General features: G+C 35.7%; 1 long non-coding RNA gene and 1 other non-coding gene across 3 annotated transcripts in view; both read right to left on the bottom strand.

Moving 5' to 3' along the window:
• LOC104868554 overlaps positions 1-19756 on the bottom strand; it is a 33276-nt gene extending 13520 nt beyond the window's left edge. For both annotated transcript variants that reach the window (XR_782040.1, XR_782039.1), the window contains exons 1-2: positions 19648-19756; positions 9146-9317 (exon numbers count right to left, since the gene is read on the bottom strand). This is a non-coding gene — a long non-coding RNA (uncharacterized LOC104868554). The remainder of the gene's footprint in view (positions 1-9145; positions 9318-19647) is intronic.
• LOC117286198 lies at positions 16829-16959 on the bottom strand. Its single transcript, XR_004517344.1, has one exon. It is a non-coding gene; the product is annotated as a small nucleolar RNA SNORA18 (small nucleolar RNA).
• Positions 19757-20035: the final 279 nt, after the last annotated feature.

The raw sequence follows: 20035 nt of genomic DNA, 5'->3' as shown, positions 1-20035 counted from the left end.
ATCATGGAAATGTGACTTTGAGTACCATGAATAATCCCTGGATCCTTTCTCTCTGGCACCGTCCCGCTGCTCTGTTTTCCAGCTGCCATGAACTAAGCATCTTTGATCTATCACACCCTCAGCCATGATGTTTTCCTTGGAACCAGCTACTCATCAACAGAATCCCCTGAAACGATGAGTCAAATTAAATCTCTTCTCTTTTAAAACTTGTCAATGCTTGGTGTTGAATCTCAGCAATGGAAAGTTAATTTACACAATTTACATATTCAAAGGTACTGACAACGCTCAATAACCTGCTCATATATTTTCTTAAATTACAATTCGTGGTTCTCAAGCTTTGTATGTAAAAATATCATCCAGAGATCTTAAATAACATTTCTGTGTTCCAGCCTACACATTTTGATTTGGGAAGATTGGCATACGGCACAAGAATCAGCTTGATAAATTTTCTGGAAATGAGTCCACTTGAGACTTTTGTATAAATTATCTTTTTATTAGTTCTTCATTCAGACTTCCTCCAATAGAGAAGAAATTTTTCAGAAGCAGAAGGCAGCTTGAGCACTATGTTCTTTTTGGGGGGACCTATTTATATTGCCATTTCACAAGCAATATAAAATAGCATTACTTATGTTCAAAACTAAAACTGACTTTGAACAATAAATCATACAGTGAATATAATATTAGCTCTTACAGTCCATTATATGAAAATTAGATTTGTTTCTGTTATTGGAATCACATAATTACTTATAAATAAATATATTTTCTTTTTTCACTGGTTTTGGTTATTATGATCTTTAATAAAAATTTGCTAGTAGGAACAGTAGCACTAAATTGGTGTTATAATTTTAGATCTGATCATGAACAAGTAAAATACATGGAAACATACAATGACTCTGTACAATTATTAAAGATTACGTCAAAGACCAGATTACAGATCTTGTTAAATAGGATATTAGTTTTAAAAATCTTAAAAATAAAAATTTTAAATATGTCATTAGAAAAATTTACATTTTGCTTTTGTGTAACAGCCTGTGATTTTTCTTGCTTCGTTATTTATGTGTTGTATGCAGAATCACCTTTAAATGTCTCAGACCATTGTGCATTATAGACACATTCATTCTGCCATGAACTGTGCATTTGCATATTAACCAGATTTAACTACATTCATCTTATTCAAAAGTCTTCAGTGTGTTTGAGGAACCTCTGAAATGTTATATTCCATTCTTTTTTGTTCCCTTATGTTACTGCCTGCTTTATTAGACATAGACAGCTGGGACAGCATATGTTTCTTTAAAAGAAACCTTTAAAATTTAAAAATTGGAGAGCATAATTTTAAAAATCCACCAGGGTAAATTTTATTTCTTATGAGACTTACGAGATATCTGGGAGGATTCAAGACTCAACAAGTAAGAAACCTCAGTCTAAACTGGAAGGGGTACTGCATTACCAGTTAAGTCCAGAGTATTTTTTATTTATTTTAAATTCAACTTTGTAATACATAATTCCAATTAATGGAATTATACTTTCCCATTTAAAATTGCAGTCAATATGGCTATGTTATGTCAGGATGTGTTTATTAAGACCACATGAAGTGACCAAAGTGAAAACACACTGAAAAGAGTGGAAGGCAAAAGATGGGAAAGAAGACAGTGTTTACTGGGTATCTATCGTATTCTAACTACTATTCTGAACACATCAACTACCCTTTCCTAACTTCCAAATCCGTTCAGCAGAACTGAGATATCAACCCTATTTTAAGGAAAGGATACTAAGACTCTAGGAAAGTGAGTCATTTGCTTAAGGCCAAATAGTAAATTACAGAGCCTTGATTAGCAAGTTCTGTTGATTTCACCTTCTGAGTATTTCCAGAATCTAACTATTCTTCCTGTTACCACTCTGATATAAGCCACCTCCAGTTCTTGACTGGACTACTGCAATAATTTAACTTACCCTATCTTTGCTGTTGTCTTTCTGCAGTCCGTTCTTAATGCATACAAGACATCCTTTAACATTTTTAATATAGCTGTGAATGCACAGCTCTTTTCAAAATTTTCAGATAGATTTCTAATTCATTCAGAATAAATGTTAAATGTGTTACTATATTATAGAGTCCCTCCAGGATCTGGGCTCTTATCTTTTATTACCTTTGACTTTTCAAAAATCCATTATCATCCTGTACTTTGTAGTCCCTGGTGTAACCAGAATGGCCAACTGAGCCCTCCTGCAGTCCTTCCTATATTCTAGGCATGCTCCTTCCTAGAATTTTTGCATTCTTCTCTCTACCAAAGTTCACTTCTCATAGATGTTCTTTTGTGTTCGCTCTTCAGAGCTTTCGTTCGTTGTTGTGTTTTACTGGACTAAGTAAAAGGGGAATTTATGAGCTCACATAACTGACCCATTCAGAGATAAATTCCAGAGTCATCTCAAGGGCCCAACTGATATCATCAGGATCTGGTTTTTCCCCACCCTAGCTTTACTCTCTGTGTACTGACTTCAGTATCAGATCTGACGTCCCCCTTGTTGCAGGAGGCTGCCAAATGTTTCTAGGCCCATACGCTTCTGTCTACTTTCCAGAGAAGGAAAGTTTGAGTCTTCATCTGAGTCTTTATGGAGAGCTTTGTATCATCCTGTTGGCTCAGGTGGGTAACATGCACATCCTGAACTAGTCACGGGCCAGGGACACATAAAATCCTGGCTGATTAAAGCTAATGTCATGTGATTTACACCTAGATCAAGGAAACAGTGAATTCCTAGTAAGTGGCCTAGTAATGGAGCAAAGTTCAGGTTTTGTTTACTGGGAAATATATCGGTGTTTAGGACACAGCATCATTGGGACAAGTTGAACTAGGCACAGTATCCCCACTTGACATTGTCTTTCTTATTTATTTATTGAAAGAAATCTAGCGTGTTCTCTTTTTCCTTTCAGATCATTTTCTTCATTAGTACATATTTGTAGTTCATAGTGTTTACATTCCTCGTGTGAATATTGGTACAGATACAGAATACATCTTAATTCCTGTCTTGCTCTCATTTCTCTCCCCTTCCTCTTCCATCTCTTCATCACCTTTTACTTCGAGAAAGATTTCCCTCTTCCTGTTATCTCTTTTATTTTACTGTTTATTTATACTTTGGGCTTCTTATTTGAGAGAATCCATGCAATATTTAAGCCTGTGCGTCTGGTTTATTTCGCTTAACAAGGTGCACCCATTTTTCTACACAGGACTCAAGTTTATCTTCATGGCTGACACTCTGTTATGTGTAAATACCACATTTTTAAATCACACTTCTATTGATGGACATATAAGTTCCTTCCAAGATTTAGCTATTATGAGTTTTGCTACTAAAAACATCAGCATGCAAATGTCACTGTAATATGATGTCTTTTAAAGTTTTCAGGAAGAAATCTAGAAGAGGAAGCTGGTTCAAGTGGAATTTCTACTTTCAGTTTCTTTAAGAATCCCCATACTGATTTCCATAGTGGTTTTACTAGTTTACATTCCCACCAGCAACATAGGAGGCTTCCTTTTTTCCCACAGCCTAGCCAGAATCTTTAAGTATTTCATTCCTTTATGATGGCTCTTCTGCTGGGCTGAGATGGAATCTCAATCTTGTTTAATCTGCATTTCTCCAGTAGCTATGGATGTTGACCATACTCACTGGCCATTTGTACTTGTTCTTTGAAGTTTCTATCCATTTCACTTTCCAATTTTTTTTCAGCTTTAATTGAGTTTATTGGTACATTTTAGGGGTACAGTACAGTTACATTCATTGTTGGGATCTTGTACCTCTACATGACAAGTCTTGATTCTCATTTTTTCCCCGTATCCCTGCCCTCCCTTCACCCCCTCCTCCCCTCCCCATCTTCAAACACTTTATTTTCATCTTTTCATTCTCTCACATTTTTTTCTTTTCCCTTATTGATTAGATCTTTTATTTGGGGGAATCTAATAATCTTATGGCAAGAAAATTTTTTCTATTCTATAGTCTAACTTTTCATTCTGTTCATTGTTTCTTTTGTATTACAGATACCTTTTAATCTGATATGATGCCACTTTTTAATTCTTGACTATTTGCTCAAAATCCACCTTCTAAACAAAGTCTTATCTAAATTGTGCCACACCCAATCCTTACTCTTGGAATTTCCTCTCCTTCCTTTATTTTTCTCCTTAAATTATATCACCATCTACTGTAGGAAAAACAGATTGATAGTTTCTCCCATTGACTTGCTGGGAGATAACGGTCATGTGAGTAGGTATTTTTGTCGGCTTTTGCACTGAAGTATTTCAACTGTGGAGCAGAGTTGAGCCCCTTTCCAGAATACATCTTAATTCCTGTCTTCCTCTCCTTTCTCTCCTCTTCCCAGTGGCTCTTGGCCAAAGGGGGTCTGCCTCACTAAGGTAAGTACCTATCCTGGGAGAGTTCCCATTCAGTCTGGTGGTTGAGAGACGAAAGGCAGTATCACTAGGGCCAATTCTGAAGAGCAGTTGAACTCAGGAATTGACCCAGAGACAGGCTGAGGTCATTTTTGCAGCTGTGTTATAATGCAACTCTAATCTATTTCTTTCATTTTCTCTCCCAAAATTTCTTCAGAACACCTCCCAATAAGCTTTCTGCAAGCAAATGTCCACTCATATTTATTATCTAGGAAAACTCGTCTAAACTTCAGTATCTGCAAAAAGCATCATGTTCAGTAGATTTTTCAGTAAATGCCTTTTGAAAATTGAATGAATAAATACAATAGAATAATGGTTATAAAGTTGTGTGCCAAAATTTATTCTTAATTTATATTCTTCCTTTTATTTCTTGTCACATAAACAATTTATTAACAAATTTTCCCATCTCTAAAAGAGATTATAGTAGAACTTTCCCAGAAAATGTTTGGAGGAATTAAATGTAATAAAGCATATGAATTCCAGCAATTTAAATTCTTAATGGTTGCTATAACAAAATTATTATTTATATTTAAGCACTCATAACTCAAGAGTCCTTTCTTGTAGTTTGGTTCAAATGTATTCACTAGGTGAAAATAAATAGAAACACTTTTCTTCTTTGTCCCTAATAAAATATGCATGAGAGCAACAATCAAAACTATGAAAATGGTCATTACAGAAACAAGTTAAACTTATTAAATGAAACTATAGTCACAAACTTCTAGATTAGAGGATACTAAGAATGTAACACACTAATGAGCATTATAATCCTGGTTAAGAGATTACAGGGGCCACTAGCCCAGCTCCTTTTGTGCAGGCCACACTTAAACAGCTCAGAGAAATCTGTTTTCCAAATGATTCTAATAGACGTATGTACAGGAGTGCACCAAGATATGTCATGGAAGTTTTCTTGGCTGTTCTGTCACTTGTTAGAACCAAGAGATCCCCTATTAAGCAAATTATAATCTCTTTCTTCAATTTTGATATATTTCAGCCAGTTTTGGCCTGTGCACTAACATAGAACCACTGATCTCTGTCCTTTGAGACTTAATTTAAGTACTTTAATTAATCAAAGTGTGTTTTACTGAGCCTTTTGCCAAGTAGTGTACTGGGCTTGATGACAAGGTTTTATTCACATGGTTCCCCTTAATGTTCTCTGACCTCTTTGGAATCCCAGAGTGTTTTTCATCTTTTCTAGCAGTCCTATTTTCATTTTTGTTGATCTTCTTTGAATTAATTCCAATTTCTCTACAACTTTCATAAATACTTCGGGAAAGGGTTGTTATTGCCAAATATGGATGAGAGATTATTGCTTATGATAAGCTAGTCAAACTGCTATTAATATATACCAGACTAACATTGCTTTTTAAAATAATCACTTTCTGCTGCTGAATCGTTCAATTTGTACTATATGATGAGTTTGAGGCATTTCCCCTCTCAGAACTTGAGCACACAATAATTTTCCTTTCTTCGATCAGTTACATATGGGCAGTGTTCTTCATCAAAAACTTTCATGTAAATTTATTAAATTCAGTTCTTTTTGTAAAAAATTGATTTTTAACATATTTGAGTAGAATACTCATATTTTTTAAAAGTCTCTTTTTAAACCCTTTCCTACCTCAGTTTATTTCAACCTAGTATTTAGCATCTATTTGGGGCCACCCATTGTGCTAGGAATTAAGGCTAATGAATGGTAACTAAGTGCTTTATTAATATAGAGATGATAGAAAATGTGTTCAATTCCAAGTGCTAACACAGAGGAAGGAAGAGAGTGTTTCCTCGCTTTGGTTGCAGGCAGCCTTCTTAACTAATATGATGCTGAATTAAGCTGAATGAGTTAAGTGAGATTAAAACAATGAGCAAAACGGATGTTACTGAGTTCAAGGCCAAAGGAACTATGCAACTAAAAGTATAGAAACATTTAACAGTAGATATGTTTTGGGACAGTACATATTTTGTTAATACCAGTATATAAAATACAAATAGAAAAGTGGTGAGAAACTTCATAAACAATATTTTATAATAAAATATTATGTAATCTTTGGCTGATTGGGGATTAATTGCTCTTAGCACTGAAGACCATTATGGGTTCCATATCTGGGAATTTCTCTACATGCTAAAATTTATTTATGACCTCCTAAATCAGCACTCCCAGAATTTTTGTGATCATTCACTGACATGCACACAACAATGACAATTTTGATCCCCTAACCTGGGCATTCTCAAGAGAGGCCAGGTAAGGTGATGCTTTGCCTTTTTATTTACTGCTATATTTTATTATTTTTATTTCATTAGTTGATTATTTTGATATGTAAGTGGTTCCAGGACATAGTTTTTAAAATACTATGGAATAAACAATTTCTGAATAAAAGAAGGCAGGGATGTGTTTTCTAGAAGAAAAGAGCTAGATAAGGTTAGATAAGCTGCCCTGAGACAAGGGTTACCAGGCAAGGGATGTGACTCCAGGGTCAATGAATCTACAAATTAAGGTGTCTTTGAAGTGAAACACACAAAACAGAAAGTCATATATTGATTGATTGACATCATCCTGTGACCACAGTTTTGCAGAAACCTAAATGTTTTAGCACTTGATAATTCAGTATTTTCAATAACTTTATTGACCATAGCTTACCATGAATAATGAGAATCAACTGCGTATTGCTCAAAATACCAGCTGGTAAAGAAGAAAGCAATTAAAAAGGCAAAACTAAGAAGAGCTATAACTTCAAACAAAAGCGTGACAGTGCCTGAACTTCTAAATTATATCAATATGAGGAATAGCAAAGACATCTATTCCAAAATTTGAAAGCATAGTTACCATTGCTACACTGCACTGAAATTTGACCATTCCAGCCAATGAAATTCTGGAATGAAAGTTACTATTTGCATTGAATATGCTTATACTACATACATGTCTACCAAATTTGACATACTTACATTTGTAAATGATCGAGGAATCTTTACAGATAGCCAATATAAAGATGGTGGTGGTGAGGGAAGGCAGAAAGATACATAGCTACACTTAGGCTGGAAAAGTACATACTTTGAGGGAATACCTCACCCACGTACATAAACCTGATGTTCGCTGAACTTTCTGCATGCATGACTTGGTCCTAGTATCAGCGAAGGACAATGCAGCCTCTGTCCACGAGAAGCTGATAGTCCAGGGAGTTACTGAGATTTAAGACAATAATTTACCATCATGAAAAATTCATGTGGAAGATACTAATAGAAGGGATTAAAACACAGTGGCATTTTAGGTGATTGAGACCATATTTGGTAATTGGGAGAGTACCACAACCTCCCAGAGAGACTCTGTTCCAACTGACCTTGGACAGACAATGCAAGGGCCAGGGATGTAGGTCAGCAGTGCTGCACCTGCCTGGCAAACACAAGAACCTGAGTTTGATCCCAGGTACCCCCCCTAAAAAAGAAGAAATAGAAGGACCATGCAAAAGTCACAAAAACATGATATACATAAAGAATGTTCAGTTTTGCTGCAGAGTAGACTTTGTGAAGACAAGCAGCAGGAAATGTGACTATAAAAATAGGTCGGACACTGCAATGTATCTTAAATGTAATTGGCAGTATTAGGGCAAGGGAATAATGTGAGAAGCACCCAACTTTTAGGAAATTGTGTCTTGCAACAGCACACAGCAAAAGATACATAGAAAAGTTAAAGTTCTGGGTATAGTCTCTGAGAGATTTTTGAGGCCTACGAAAGATGAGGCTGGTGAAAATGGAAATAGGACAGACATGAAACTGTGCACAGGTTACATACACAGAGAGCTAAGCATGCCAGTCTGAGTTATTAAAGGGATGCGCGTGTCAGTCTTGGTCAGGAAATTCTGGAAAAGCAACTGACTGCTTTCCATTTTACACAATCTGAGTTTAAAGGGACAATAGACACTTGAGTAGAAATATAAAATAAGTAGTCAGTAAACTGGGAAGGTTTCATGAGAGCGACTGGAATGGGGTTCCTGGGAAGACATCTGTGCCCCAAATAATATCAAATGCTGCAAAGTGAGAGCAGTCAAGCTCTGTGTTGTCGCCGTGGTTTGGATTTTAATGTTCTCCAAAGGAGCATGTGTTAAAGGAAGGTTTGATAAAGTGGGGCTGGGTTGGAGGGAGTCAGGTTACTGGGGGTGTCTCTGGAGGACATTCTGGGACCATAGCTCCTTCCTCTCTTTCTCTTTGCTGCATGGCCAGCATGAGGCGAGCAACTTTGCCTGCCATGGCGTTCTGCCGTGACACAGGCCCCAAATCAATGGAGCCGAAGGACCATGGACTGAAGCCTCCGAAACCGTTCTCTACAATACTCCTCCTCTCTCAAGTTGATGCAGCTCAGTGTTTTGTCACAGCGATTCAACCTCACACATTTACCAATATAGATATGGGGATGTAGAGTAAATATCATGTGTGTGTCACTGTAAGTGTGCTTAGATGCACTGTTTCATTGAACTCTGGGTGATGCTGTGTGTTGTTAGCCATAGAATTTAACAGGGAGAAACAAATATTTCATCCAGAAGTCAGGAAGGAGATAAATAAAAAATACACCCCCCAAAAAAAATGAATGGGAAGGATGGAAATAAGATTTGAGAGTGGTGGAAATAACTCTTAAATGTCAAGGAGTCTTTCCCTGTGTTTTGTCTTAATTCAAGTGCTTCTGAATACTTACTTTGATCACTTATATAAGACTTTAATCAGCTCCCTACCTTCAAGGACCTTCCAAAGTTCCGTTTGGTCACCAGTCTGATCCTTTAAACCTTCAGATGTGGCCTTTCGTACCTCTGCTTAAACCTCTAGTAGCTCCTCCTGTCTTATCACACTTATCACACTGAAGTCTTCTCTTTTCTCATTATTTCCATTCTGGGCCCCAAGTTCACTCTGTAATATTTAGCATTTCTCGTGTTAGCAATTCAAACCTAAAGAATATTTTCTGATGTTATTATTGCCTACCTCTCCCCGCAAATCCTGACAAAATTTTAAGTAGCCTACAAGTTCCCAATAAAATGAAGTTCTCTGAGATTCTTTTCTGATCTCCATCTCCAAATTCAGTCTTATGTTCCCCAAATAGCAAGCTGAGGATCATGAAGGATTAATAATCTCAGTTGAATCTCTGTGTTCATAAGAGCCTATCAGGACTGACTCTTTTGAGGTTGGTGGACACAATTTTGCAAACATAAGTATAATAACTTATAGTACAAGCATTGGAACATTCATTAATTTAAAGCCATATCTATGTTGAAATCACAGAGATTTGGTTGAACTTTACCCTAGTATCTGAAATCTACAATAGTGCAACTACTATTTTTGTACTTGCTATACCTACGGTATTGACTTGTTCACTCACTTCAGTAAATCTTTACTGCAAACCAAGATCTGCTTTAATTAGTACCTATTTATTGTGAAAGAGATCGTATAGTCTTTCAGACTCTGTCCATTACATATGAACAATCAGATTATGAATGCTATCCACAAACCCCTGGGTTTGCAATGGGCTTATGTTCTGATGAGCCTATCATGAACTTGAAATACCTGAAGTTGAATATATTCTTAGTATATATAACTTGCTAAATATCATAGCTTAGGAACGTAATATGTGAAGAGTAACAGTTGTTTACTCTGGAGATCACTTGGATACCTAGGAACTGTTGCTCTCTGCCACTGCCCAAAATTTTAAGAGTATCTTACTACATATTGCCTATTTGAGGAAAAGATCAAAATTTAATATGAATGTACAAGCTCTACTAAATGTATATCAATTTCTCACTGTCATTGATTCAGGAAATCCTAAATCAAATCATGATAAATTGAAGACCATCTGTATTTGAATTTAAACAACTAAATGATATGTTTTTATTTAATCATAGTAGTATTTAGTTTGGAGGGATAGGGCTTGACTCCTTATGCAGTTTAAGAGAGTAAATTGCAATGATTATCCATTGGGTGTGATCTTGAAGCCAGGTGACTAACTGTCCATCAGTTGAATACCTAGTTTGTTAAAAATGATGCTATGTTAGTGTATGAGCTGGAGAAGTGAGCACAAAATCATGCTAGATTAATGAAGATACAACAGAGATACATTTTCATCCTGTACCCTCTTCTCATATTAGTCAGAATGATGCTCCAGGCTCTATTGCAATGCTATAGTTTTATGCTTTCAAAAAAATTGTAATTCAAATTCGTGTAAAAATAGTTAAATTGCTGAAAACAATTTGCACATTGCACATTGCAGGAATTTTTCCAAGATATCTTCCATTGTCATTGTTGTTGTTATGGAACTGGGAAAAAAAATCAAATAAATTTGATGGCTTGGGGAAACAAACTTTCTAGAAAACAAGTTGATTCAAATATTGAAGAACACTGAAGAAATTTCTGAAAACTTTATTTCTGCATTAGAGAAAGATTACAACTTCAGACAGTAGGGATTCTACTTCATCTTTTGTTCCTGCCAATATGCAAATGTTTTCCCACCCCATCCCTAAAAGACTCACCTTTCCCCTCCCACTCCCCCCCCTTTCCTTGCTCAGTACAGAAGCATTTTTAGTCAACCCTGGGATAACTGCTGCTTTTGTGTCTGCATGAACTCTTTTGCCTTCTCCATTATGAACATAAGGGGCTCCAGTTTTGCCACGTTACTAGCCCATTCTGCATGCTTTGTTTCATTTTTTTCCTATTTTCTCTACTCCATTATAGATAGGGGAAAAAGCCTCACGTGTCCTAAAACTTTATTTGTAAAATCTATTTTGAGGATAGATTAATGAAGATAAATTAATGTCCTATTGATTCTCTCCTGGCAAATAGCAGTTTCTAATAGGTTAACATTTTTGTACCAATTTTCAGTACATAAAAGTACCATTTTGAATATATAAGAATAAAATGCAAATATTACATATATTTAAAGTTATGTTGTATATTAACTATATGCATAGTTACCAATCAGATGAATTCCGTTGTAGTCAATCACTATTGACACTATTACATCTTTCTCTTCAGATGCTTCATAGCACTAATCTTATACATTTTAGAACCCAATTTCATTAAGACTGCTTAACCCCCATAGTGGTGCATTATACCGGAAATCACCATTGCAATGTGTTGTGTAATGGTTATCATGTAATTTCAAATACAGACCAGTTTCAACTTAGTATCTCTACTTAGCTACTCTCTTACCTAAAATGTAAAAATGTACTAAAACATGGAGGATCAACAAACAACAAAGCTTTCTGAGTTCACCCCCCCCGACTTTCTTCTAAACTTCTGACTCAGTGACTTTAGTTCAGTACATTGAATGCTGTCACTTTCCTGATCCTTCTTCCCAAGCTATGTCAATCTCAAACCAGGTTTCTTCTTACCACTCCAGCTCTCACAAGAAGTGCGCTTAAGGATGCTAGGACATGTTTGCATAGACGTGGTGATTGAATATCAAACAGTAGCTTCTCATAGATATGAAGGCCTAGAAGTCCAAGACCAAGAATCTAGTGTCTATGAGGGCTCTCGTCCTGATTTGCACATACCTGTCATCTTGCTGTGTCCTGATGTGCTAAAGAGCAAAGAATGGAAGCAAACTCTCTTCTGTCTCTTTTCATAAGGGCATGAATCTCATTGTAAATATTTCAGCTTCATGACATAATTACCTCTTACAAGTCCTGCTTCCTAATACTTTCTTATTGACTGTTCCAATTTTAATAAATGAATTTTAAGGAGATACATGTGCTTAGTGTATCCATAAGCTCCCACAGTACTCCTTAGAGAAGATATGATGCGTTGAGTAACTCAACAATTACAGACCCCTGTGGTGTCAATGGACCATTGCAACTGCCTGATACTTTTTTCCTTCATGGTTTATTAATGTCCTGGAGAATTTTTGATACAATTCCATGTGTGGTAAGGAGCCCCTGAGAGTTCTCATTTTCAAGATTCCTTCAATCTTTATAGATGGTATTGATATCTGTATCATGGAAATGAAACATCTGCCATCAATACTAAGCTAGAGGATACGATTATATAAAACACAGGAAAATAAGACTGAAAACACATCTAGCAGGTGGTTTGAACACATGAACAAAATGTAGACAACATAGGTCATGCATGGAGTGCACGCCACAAAGGTAAGGACCTTGAGACTTCCAGTTTAAGGAACAAGAGAGAGGGGTTCAAGCCTAACAGTATAGGGAAATCATTAAAAGGGTAAATGGGTCTAGCTTGACTGACTTGATAAAAAAATCTTAAAAGTTCTAGTGGGAATCTTAAATATATGCTCAAGAACTTGGGACAGGAACCAAGGAAAAGAAATCTCATTTAAATCCAGAAAAAATTGAGTGCAGTACTCAGCATAGGCTGAGCAGAAGGAAGAAGTGAGGATAAGGTAGACGGAGACACAGTCTTTTAGGCACAAAAGCCTAGAGCAAAAGCAGTTCCAGGAGGAGGTGGATGAACTGGACCCACAATAAGAGTGGAAATAACCTGTGCTGAAGGACAAGAAGGATAGACGATTAGAATGGAGAAGCCATAACATCCTGGTACAAATTCTTTTAGCCTCCTCTCCCTGTGTCTTTTCATCAACATACATTTATGCCTTTTACAAACCTTTTTTTAGATTCACAAGAGAACTGTTCTCTAAAATTACCAATTTAACAATTTTTTGCAGGCAAGAGCTTTGGTCTTAAAATGTCTAAGGAGAATTTCCTGTAATCTTTTCTCTGTTAAGAGCTGTCTTACACTGGCACAAAATTACTATGATCTCAGTTACTCACATGTGGTATTTTAAGGGTCACATACAAAGAAAGACCATCAGGCATTTGCAGAAGGTGGAATTTTGAAATTATCTTATTGATTTATGAAGAGCAAATAATGATTACAATTTAGATTCATTAATAGCTCTAAGAGTGGGATTAGTTGTGAGTGCCTATTTTTATGTATTTGCTTTTCAATGCTGGACACTGTTTACTTGGGTTAGAATGCCAAAATCATCTAGAAAAACTAAAGAGCCCTGTTAGAAAATGATTAATAATTTTAAAAAGTTAAAAATTCAAGGCCATTTTATCTAAATAGTTGAAGTTCGATGTCCAATATTCAATGAATTGTTATTTGCATAACCCAAAATATTCTATTAAGAAAAATAAAGGTAGGGCCAGGGATTTGGCTCAGTGGTCCTGCCACCTGCCTCGTAAGTGCAAGGTCCTGAGTTTGATCCCCAGTACAAAAAAAAAAAAAAAAAGCTAAAAAAAAAAAAAGGAAAAAAAAAAAAAAAGGAAAAAAAAAAAAAAAGGAAAAAAAAAAAAAAAGGAAAAAAAAAAAAAAAGGAAAAAAAAAAAAAAAGGAAAAAAAAAAAAAAAGGAAAAAAAAAAAAAAAGGAAAAAAAAAAAAAAAGGAAAAAAAAAAAAAAAGGAAAAAAAAAAAAAAAGGAAAAAAAAAAAAAAAGGAAAAAAAAAAAAAAAGGAAAAAAAAAAAAAAAGGAAAAAAAAAAAAAAAGGAAAAAAAAAAAAAAAGAAAAAAAAAAAAAAAAAAAAGCTAAAGAAAAAGAAAGGTAATTATTCCACCTGGAATGTGAACCACATCTTTTCTACCTCCTTTTACAAATGTGTATCTATAGTGTAATATAATGTGTTGTCACACAGGTTGCTGTTGCTCTACTTTCCATTTCTGCTCTCTGTCCTCCTAAAAAAATTAAATGAATGCCATTCTTTTACTTCATGCTCTTTGCTTTTTCCTGACAATTTTTGTCTTTCATAGTTAAAGCAACCTTGAAGAAGGCATAAGTTCTTTGGGCCTTAATTTTCAATATAAAAATGCTGGACTAATGTTACTTAATCTAGTCTTGTGACAAAGTTTTATAATGCTAAAGTATGAGTTTTTTTAAGACAAATAATATTCTAGAGAAATTCGGAGAACTAAAAATTTCATTTGAGAGCACTTTTTTTATTTTACAAAGAAGGAATTATTGTTTAGGTCATACTGTATGTTTGAATATTATAGTTAATCCTCATTCATTAATGACTTCCCTACCCATAGCATTAATACAAACTACTTGGAAATTAGAACTCATTACCTAAGATTTTCATGACAGTCCTAGTTCTGAAGGCATATATAGAAAGATGTCACTCTATCAATATACTTTTGTTCAGTATAACTAATATTCATATACACAGTAACTGGTCCATTGAAATTTCAGTTTAAAAAATGTGGGTTTTTATTATGAACATTATGAAAAAGGTGGGTGCCAACTATTTCCACTTATATATTCAGTTTACTGGATAGAATAGGTGACCAAAACTATTAAACTATCCAGCATGTATATTGCATATATCACGTGTTGTGCAATGGCCAAACTTTATAGAAATCAACTCATTCACTCCTCACGACTTGCTGAAATGTCTATATTAAATGACCTGCAGCTTGAAAGAGGCAAGCAATGCTGTCCTCAAATTGTGTCAAAAAGTAGGCTTGCAAATCTAAGTTGTGGGGTCTATATTTTTTGGCTTTGAATGATGCTTTTTTGGACTTCTTCATGGTCTTGTTCCTCTAATCATCTGCCAAGTTTGCTTGTGTCTTCTTTACTTGACTCACAAACTGTAGCTCCTTGCAGCAATGAAAGAGCCAGGTGAAGTTGCACAGAAAAATAAACTTTCCTCTCAGTGCCGGGAAGGAACAAAGAGTTTCAGGAAGGATTTGGTTCAGTTCAGACCCATCACTATGGCTGAGGTAAATGTGCTACCATGAGAGGCTAGGTTTAAGTCTGACTCCCAGCGATCAATCCCATGAAAGGCACTGCGAGACAGTTTTACAGTTTGTCAAATATATTGTAAATATAGCAATGTTTGAGTTAGAATCTGGATCGAGGAAAAATGGGAATTAAGGCCTCTTAGAAACAAATTTAGCACAATTCCCTGGAACTATTGTCTTGATAAGTATGATTTAAATACATACTTTGAAAACTAAAGAAAAAAAAAAAGCTAACCAGGAACCTCGGATTTTTACTTAACTGAGGTGACACAAGCTCTTTGGGTCTGTTTCCAGTAGTTTTTATGGCTTCCCAAAAACATCTTAGTTGGATTTTATAACCTTGAAAATTATTAAATGAGAGATAAGAGGTTTTTAATGTCTCATGACAGTTTTCAACTTTTGTTTTGAGAAAAGAATCTAATCGTTACACTTTCTCCTAGTCATTCTCAATATCAAAGTAATGTTTCCTTGAATGGCACATGATAAAGAGAGAATGACAATGTTCAGTCTATATATATTTTATTTACGTAATCTTTAAACTACTGAATTATGTTTGCCTAAGAATAGAGTACCTTTGATTTCTATTTTATTTATCAAACTCAGGACCTTGTGCTTGCGAGGCAGGCAGCAGAACCACTGAGCTAAGTCCCCGGCCCTTCGAGTACCCTTTAAATGAAAACAGTGTAGGCAAAGAAACTAGAGCTAAAATTAATAGATTTTCTTTTCTTTTCTGCAAGATTACAGATAGTGGAAGACTCAGGGATCAGCAATGTCTATTTATACAGCCTGATGTATGTGAACACACATACTTGTTACAAAAGCATTCAAAAATAATAAATCCTGCATAATAAATAAGGCAGTGGTTTTAAAAATATAGTTTCTCAGACCAACACCATCAACATTATCTAGAAAATTAAAAATACTAATTATGTGGGCAGCCCATTCCTACTGAGTCAGAAACTAAGGAGGCAGGGCTCAGTCGTCTCTGTATCGACAAGCTCTCCTCCTGGAGCTGAGCATGCGAACACCAAGAACCACTGGGGTAGGGATTTCTGTCTCTTTTTCAGGGCCTCCTGACCTGGCCAAGTGATGAAGCGACTACAGTTTATCAGACAGATAATTGGTATTTATCAGATATTTATGTCAATGATTAACATTAATTCCATATCATATGTTTCCAAACATAGAATATATCTCTAGATCTTCAACAGTGGTAAAAATAAAAAATGAAAAACACTAACAAAAGCAAATATTTCAACAAATCGAGTATTTCCTGACTTAGCCATTTTCAGTTTACCCGTGACATTCTTTTTTTTTAAATTAAATAAATTTTTATTTAAGGATTTTCATGCGTGATTCCTTGTCTTCAAGATAGCCCTTTTCCAAAGAACTGATGCTTAATCCAGTCATCCTATCTGCCCAAAATTCTTTTATCTCCACTGAATTATGGATCGGATCATGAGAACTTCCAAACTCCTGGGGTCTTATCTTATATCCAAATTCCTTCCAGCAGTTTAACTTTAGGATACTTAGGATAGATGGATATGCCTTGCGGACACTTCATCTAAACATGCACATGAATTCATATTCATTTCCTAAGCTATTCGCAGTAGTGTACATCTCTAGGATGTGCAAAGACCGAAAGTTAGAAAAATTGGGCCTTTCATACTTGCTGTCCTGTAGTGCCTTATCACAGGCCTAAGAAATAGACCTGTGAGCAAACAAAACCACAGTGTTACTCTATGAGGCTTTTCCAATGATGTGAGACCACAAGAAAAGCCCCATTGGGATAGACCTCAAGTATCTGTGACATTCTAATTTGACATGGATGCTGGGTTTCTGTGTTTTGCCTATAGTATAACATGTTTTTCCTATGGTTTAACAGTCTCTTAAGGACTGCTGATCTCTGTTTCAGTGGCTTATTTGTAAATTCAGTGGGATCCTTCTTTAGAATTATTGCTCATTGGATAAGTCTCCCAGAGTCTCTCCTAGTACTCACAAAAAGTAAACATTCAAACATTGAAAGAAGGTATTGAGATCCATTTTTTTAGTGACTATTCTGGGCATTTTTCACAAATGCCCTATGGAGACAATGTTTATTACTTTTTTTTGACAATAACTTTTAACATGTTACTCTCAAATGTTTGATTGACTACCACAGATTAGAAATCTTCCAATAGATAATGGATAATGGTCTGTCAAGATTTTGGAACCGATCAGCTGAACCATCACTCATAAAATATCCCCTACAATCTTTCACCAACATGGTGTATTCTGTTTAGAATCAATATACCTCAAAGCCCAGTGTCTGAGAGACAGGCCTTATTAATATTGGTAAATATAACTCAGTACTAAGAATAGAGATGGTGTCAGCCTGTATTTCAACTGCAGTTGTAAGGAAAAAAACATGTTTACATACATATCTTAGCAGCTCACTAATTCACTTGTAAGCTGTTCAACATTATATATGACTGCTGAAAATGACAAGCATGTGCCTCATGTTTTCACTGGGTCTATATAACTATGTCTTTCAAATTTCAGCTGCTCTGGTTGCTAATAATACTCATTTGAGTATGCTGTTCATTTTTTAACTGGTTTTGCTAAGATGCCATAGTATTTTTATTTCATCCTTCAAATACTGGTACAAAAATTTCTTTCTGTTATATACCTGGTGTTGTGATAATTCTTGTTGATCTAATGGTTCATAAATCCAGTTTTTGAGCATTTAGTTATGTTTGAGGTTTTGACTTTAGACCTGAAGGCACAAACTTGTAATCTCCAGGCTCAGCAGACTGAGGCAAGAGGATTACTAAATTTGAGGCCAGCCTGGGATTCATAGTGAGTTCAAGCCTACCCTGGCCTACATAGTTAGGCCCTGTGTCAAAACAAAACACCAGCAAACAAACAAACAAAAAGCAAGACCTCAGTGGATTCTATGTGAAAATATCTCAGTGGAAAAGCAGAATAACCTAAATTTGGCATGAAGTTGTAGGTAGTTAAAAGTCTGAAACCTGATTATGATGTTCACATTCATATTAAGACTTAGGCAGTCTTCTACTAAGGACGGCTCCCACACAGCTCCCGGGGAGCAGATAACCTTTGCTTTTTGGTAGCTTCTGGTCCTCACTCATATTCATTCTCTAGGATGGGGCTCTGGGCGTTTGGGCTTTCTCATTTCTGTTCTTCCTTTCTCTCCAGGATGCTTTGGACTTTCTAGCCTTATAGCTATTTTACCCATACAAAGATCTCTTTTCTCCTTTTTTTTGTTTCCTTCTGTGGCATTTTGTGACCAATAAGGTGCAACCCAGTTATCCACTCAAATTCGAACCCTAATTGCAGTCGTATATTTTATAATGGTATTACATTTGAAAAGTTCTTATTGTTTAGTGATGTCGTAGCTGTTGCAATATCTTACGTCATTGTACTAACCACATATTTGTAGTGATGACTGTGTAAACCTACTTTGCTACCAATCTTACAAAAATATAGTAACACAACATCTGATATCGATGATGAACATTATATTATTTGTTAACTTACTACACTGAATTTTTAACATTATTGTAGTGTATACTTCCTCTACTTAAAAAAAAGAAGAATATTTTATTGTAAAACTGTAGTGTATTACACTGACAACAGACTCCTGCATACCCTGTTTACCAAGCCATGTCTAGTGACTGAGCTACACTATTTCGGTTTGTGTAAGTATACTTTAAGATGTTTATACAATAACGAAATCCTCTAAGAACACATTTGTCAGAATTTAGCCCTCCTTATTTAAAATTTAGTTTATTGGTATATTTTAGGTATACAGTACAGTTACATTCATCATTGGGATCTTGTACCTTCACATGACAGGTCTAGGTTCTCATTTTTTCCCCTTGTCCCTGCTCTCCCTTCACCCTCTCCTCCCCTCCCTGTCTATAAACACTTCATTTCTATTTTTTCATGTTCTCCTTTTTTCCGCTTTTTACCTCCCCCCTACCCTTCCCACTTTCCATACACCTTTAGCCCTTTTCTTCCTATTTCACAATATCAGTTATCTCATTAGGATCTTATGTACTATTATAGTTTTTCACACCAGAGAAACTATTCGGTATTTACACATGTGTGATTTATTTATTTCACTTAGGAGTATATCCTCAATATGTATCCATTTTCCTATGAATGAATCTCATTTCTCATTCTTTATGGCTGAATAGTATTAGCCCCTCTCTTAAGTGACAGGATTTTTGCCTTGTTAGCTGCAGAACTGCCTACTTCACTTCCACTAGGGGGCAGTGAGAGCTCAACTTCCTGAAGACAATTATTTAGGATAATTAAGAACAGTCATGGGCATTTGAGGCAGCTTTATTTAGATGTCTTATTCTAAAGAGTGTTCCTGAAAAGGTATGAGGATTTTAGGGAATAGGAGATGATGTGATAATTTCATCTCAATTTAGAGAGATAATTCATCCCAAAGATATAATCAGCAAGCTTTTTTACTTACAATGTCCAGTCTATGAAAGCCATCCATGGCTTGAGCATGCTACCTAATAGTTCTGAGTACATTCCATGGAAACTTCAGCCAGAATGTTATTTAGTAACTGGCAGGGACACCTCCCTCAACTACAATGATTTCAACAAAGGAAGTTTGTGACAGTGCTGGCTGCCTAAGCTATGATGTAACAAAGAGGCCTTCATGGAAGGTGGCCAGGCAACTATGACCTCGGTGGTCCGACTTAAAGAGGAGACTCAAAACCGCCAGATTCCTGCTCCTGTAAACTAAGATTTTGAATAGCAAGCACGCTGAAGATCTTCTATTTACCCTCGAGAGTTTAATGTGAAAAGTTATTGCTTAGAGAAAAGCCCAAAGAAGCTCTTAGAGATATGAAAAG

Source organism: Fukomys damarensis, unplaced genomic scaffold (genome assembly GCF_012274545.1).
Source record: "Fukomys damarensis isolate Sample0158 unplaced genomic scaffold, DMR_v1.0_HiC HiC_scaffold_15, whole genome shotgun sequence".
Lineage (NCBI taxonomy): Eukaryota > Metazoa > Chordata > Mammalia > Rodentia > Bathyergidae > Fukomys > Fukomys damarensis.
Note: the sequence above shows the minus strand (reverse complement) of the source record. Positions and strands in the feature narration are given on the sequence as shown.